The following is a 5,539-nucleotide window of genomic DNA, read 5'->3' as shown; positions in this document are numbered from 1 at the left end:
ATTATTTTTCAATGTTTATTTTCTTTAAAGATCAACTTACGGGTAACTATAGCTATATCTTATAGTTTATAGAAGCTTTTCACACCAATATAAGAATGTAGAGTTTTTATTTAATTTATTCATATTGTTGTATATTATAGAATATATGCATTATAGAAAGTAGGGCATGGACAATGTCATCTAAACTGTGAAGGATAACTGTCCGACTTGGAAGATGTTTATAGATATGATAATGTAATGGTTAATATAGCTAACACTAGTAGGCCACTTTATAGAACAAAAATAATGATCAAATTCATGATTTCACTTTCAAACTTGGTAGAAATATCTTGGAAAAGGATTGTTTGATCTCTGTACAAGCTGTTTTCTCTAAAAGTCTCCCCTTTGATATCCAGGTCTCCCCTTTGATATCCAGGTCTCCCATTTGATATCCAGGACTCTCCTTTGATATCCAGGACTCTCCTTTGATATCCAGGTCTCCCCTTTGATATCCAGGTCTCCCATTTGATCTCCAGGTCTCCCCTTTGATATCCAGGACTCCCATTTGATCTCCAGGTCTCCCCTTTGATATCCAGGTCTCCCCTTTGATATCCAGGTCTCCCCTTTGATATCCAGGTCTCCCATTTGATCTCCAGGTCTCCCATTTGATCTCCAGGTCTCCCATTTGATCTCCAGGTCTCCCATTTGAGCTCCAGGGTTCCCCTTTGATCTCCAGGACTCCCATTTGATATCCAGGTCTCCCCTTTGATATCCAGGTCTCCCATTTGATCTCCAGGTCCCCCATTTGATCTCCAGGGTTCCCCTTTGATCTCCAGGTCTCCCCTTTGATATCCAGGTCTCCCATTTGATCTCCAGGTCTCCCCTTTGATATCCAGGTCTCCCCTTTTATATCCAGGTCTCCCCTTTGATATCCAGGTCTCCCATTTGATCTCCAGAACTCCCATTTGATCTTCAGAACTCCAATTTGACCACTACATCTGCCATTTGTTTACAGGTTCTGCCATTTAATTTTTGAATCTCAAGATCCCTGAAACTCTGCTAATTTAGATCCATAGATCTCCAACAGAATCTCATTATATTCCTTCATTGCCTTGAAATTGATGTTATTTGTTCTCTGGGTCAAATCTACCATTTTATCTCTTAATACAATAGTTTGATCTCAGAATTTGTTGTTTAAACCTTGGATCAGCAAAGTAATCTCAGGCTCTGCCATTTAGGGCACTTTTGTTGTGATTGTTCATGAAATTCTTCCTTCGGTTATTTGGTTATTCGTACTGTACATCTGCTCAGGCATGTATAGAAGTTAATAGTACCTTGTGAAAGTCAAGGCAACTGGTACAGGTAAACTGCTTGACAGCCTGACCAGGAGCTAGGCAGTTACTGAACTGTGCTCTGGTAGATTCAGAGTTAAAATACCAACACCATCACCAACTTTTACACTGCTGTACTTTGGATGACTATATTCTATGGAAAAGTGCAAGGATTTATGGATCTATATCAGTGGCTAATGCTTAACAATATGTTAAATAAAAAGTGGCCTACTAGTAGTGGTTTTTGATATGTAAAAATGCAAACAAATTGATCGAATGATGAAAAAATATAGATTTAATTGAGTGGTATAGTTTGGATGACAGGTATTTTTCTTATACAAGTTATATAATCATTAAATTTACATATATCACAAGTATTACTAGTATATGATTGTGGCCAGCATGCTTTTCACTGCCTTTATAATAACTTAAATTGTGGCATAATCTGTAGATAAACAAGTATTATTGTTGTTCATATTACTGTAACTCACCCCATAGAAAATTATCACATCCCTTGTCAATTATGATAATGGCTTAAAACTACCTCAATGGCTTAATTGTCTCATTTCTTCTACAAGTATGATATTGGCTTTATTATCACATTGCTTTGAAAGTGTGATAATGGCAATATTATCCCATCTGTTGGCAAGTGTGATAATGGCTAAATTATCCCATCTCTTGGCAAGTATGATAATGACTAAGTTATGTCATTGTTTTTCAAGTGAGATAATGGCTAAATTATGTCATTGCTTTGCAAGTATGATAATGGCTAAATTATCCCGTCTCTTGGCAAGTATAATGACTAAATTATGTCATTGCTTTGCAAGTGTGATAATGGCTAAATTATCCAATCTCTTGGCAAGTATGATAATGGCTAAATTATCAGTGCAGCACTTGTTAATCATTATGTTAATGCTTTCTAAGTATGATAATAAAGCTAAATTATTGTTGTTATTGGTAATGGCTAAATTGTTGCACCCAATGGCAAGTATGATATTGGCTATGCAAGAATTTAATCTTGGAGTCTTCAGTATAATGCTGAGCTTCAATATAGTAGATGGATGTAAAATGCAATATTTTTATGGATAAACATTAAAAATTTTCTCTTCTCAAAATCATGTTATGTGTTTTAGCCAGTTAGCCATTTCTGCTGGGTGTTTTAGCCAGTACTTTTGGGTGTTTTATAATGTGTTCAAGGCATTCAGTAGCAGTGAGAATAACATATTTAGGACTTTGGCCTTTTCTCTTCTCAAAATCATGTTATGTGTTTTAGCCAGTTAGCCATTTCTGCTGGGTGTTTTAGCCAGTACTTTTGGGTGTTATAATGTTTTCAAGGCATTCAGTAGCAGTAATAATAAGATATTTAGGACTTTGGCCAGTTAATTCAGGATTGAGTCACAAAGTTAATGTTTACTGTTAAAGCTCTAGATGTAACAATAAAAGACCTTTTCCCCCTGTAATTATGACTATCCATCTGAGACTGAGCCTGCATGGATTATAGCCTGCATGGATAATCCATGCACTTTAGTCACCAAACCAGATCTGTACTGCTGGCAGGTCAATTTTTTAGTATTTTAATACTTAATTAAACCCTTCAATCTATGAATGGACTGTTCCAAATTTCAAACAAGATTGGTCAATTTTTACAAAATTTAAGCATGAAATTGGTTAAAGTGCTCACAGTACAACAAGTTGCATGATTATCACAAATCATGAATTTTGGCTATAACTGATGCATCCTTAATTTAGATTATATTAAAAAATGAATTGTCTTTGTATTACAGGAGCATTATTGCATTCCTTACTGAAGTTTTTATAATGATTTTTCCACATGCCTGTCATAGATGGACTGTGGAGAATATAGCCAACATATTAAGTTTAATGCCATTGTCAAAATGATCTTAAAGCAAACAATGGCCAATTTAAACTTCAGTTTATTGTTGCCTCTTGTTTTTTACGCAAACGTTAACCATCATAAATAAACAGATAAGAAAACTAATAAACACTGGAATGAAGCAAAAAGGAAATAAATCCATTGTTAATATTTACATAATGGGGTATAAATCTAAATTTACACTCCACTGTTGCTACTTAATGATAGAAATTGGCAGAAATATTGTCTATGATTGCTTATGTAAGATCTACTATTTATTTGCATTAAGACCAATAAAGAAACATTTGTTTTCAGTCTTCAGTCCAACATTTTATATGCATATATGCATCTTAAGGCTGATCTGATTTTTTATGCACTCCCCACACCCCTGACATCATTTGACAGGTCAGGGGCATATCGTTTTGTCCTGTCTTTTGGCTGTCTGAGTCTTGATGGACACCCTAAATCTTGGCCAAAATGTACCATTAAATAAGCTGGAACCATTATACTGTGACACTTTTATATCTCCAGACAGGAGCTTTTTTGTAATTTTTAAAATATGACCTTGACACTTGAATGACTTTCATGTTCAAGGTAAAAGTTTTAGAATTCATAAATTGCTTATTTAAAATGAACAAATTGGGATCAAGGGGCATTTGTAATGACAATGGACACCACACATCTTGTTTCACATAGCAAAAGTTATTTTTTTGTGTCATTTTTTAAAATATTGCCTTAACATCTGAATGACCTTCGTGTTCAAGGTCAAATTTTTAAAATTTCATAATAGCTTTTTTTCAAAATTAACAAATTGGGAGCAAAGGGCATTTGTATTTTATGGACACTTCATTTTATTTAGCATAGCAAAAGGAAGACTTTGATAAGACACAATACCATGGGTAAACATTGAAAATACATTCATATCAAACGAAATAAAATATCTTGTCTTATTGACTTGATTTTGTTTGGAGAGGAGACTGAAAACAGATATTTTTTGGAGGTCTATGAGTTTTTTTTATACACTTTGATAACAGAATTTATTTTAACTTCTCAGATGGCAGTGGTATAAAACTGTTTTTCTTTTCTTTTTTATTGAATGTTCAGTTATGTTGGTTAATGACAACAGCAGTTAATTTTTCTAATTGCTAAATTTACATAAAAAAAGTTAATTAAAGTGGGGTTTGTGTTTAATTGGAATAATTATATTTGGTATGTTATTTTTGTAAGGACATGGATGTAAATAGTTTTGATTTCTTAATTTCGGGTTTATTTGGTTACTACTTTTTGCTGTTAACTTCTCATCTTTAGTGTTATAAGTCTTTTTCATGAAATATTGTAATAAGCCAGCAAGTCCAGAGCACAAGTGACCATTAAAGAACATTAATTTGGTCTAAAGAAATTAAATTGAACCAAAGAATGTGCTATATTGGTCTAAAGAATATTTAATTGGTCTAAAGAAAATTTAAAGGACACGAAGAACATTTTATTTTAATGGAAATTCTTATTAAATTAAAGTTTGGATGTTATAAAACTTCTTTTTAAATTTTTGTTTTGTTTACAGAAATTCAAAATATTTGAAAGCATGTAACAATAATTAATTTTGTTAGTAAAAATTGCCATTATTATTAGGAAAGCTTTTCACTTAAGATATTTTTGCCACAAAATTTGAATAACTGTTGTAAATCTGAGTTCCACTATAATGTAAGGTGTGGTAAGAATTTAAATTTATGCATTTTGAATTAAATGTTGTTTTTATTTGTTTTTTACAAAAAAATATATGTTTTGCATGCTTTTTTAACTTTTGTGTAACACAGAGTGGGATATTTTTAAATGTATTAAAGGGAAGTAATTGGATGCATGTTTAATGTGTGCTATGATAGCATGAGATTTATAGACTATAATACACATATTTGCTTGGTTGGCTTATGCTATGAATGTAGCTATGAATAATAGCTATGAATGGTAGCTATGAATAGCATAATCAAACATATTTATATGAAATTATTGATGTGTGATTTTGTACTCGAATATAACTTGCATGCATAATTTTGAAAGAGAAATTAATTTATTTTTACAATACATTGAAGCAACTTTTAATCTTTTTATAAAGTAATATTTTGATACAAATTTATAATCGACTTTTCCCTACAACAAAATTTTCTATTATAAAGTATAATTTAAAACAGTGATTTTTCTTAAAAACGTAGTTTATTTCTTTTCAATATAATGAAACATCTGTTTTAAATATCTTGTTTTCACATTTCAAGTTCAGGTTTGTGAAATAAAAATGTTCATGAGAAATTAAACAATAGTTTCGACAGGTTTTATATCATAAATTTGATTTTTTTACATGTAG

This window comes from Ruditapes philippinarum, unplaced genomic scaffold (genome assembly GCF_026571515.1).
Source record: "Ruditapes philippinarum isolate M1 unplaced genomic scaffold, ASM2657151v2 ctg741_1_1_1_1, whole genome shotgun sequence".
Classification (NCBI taxonomy): Eukaryota; Metazoa; Mollusca; class Bivalvia; order Venerida; family Veneridae; genus Ruditapes; species Ruditapes philippinarum.
Note: the sequence above shows the minus strand (reverse complement) of the source record.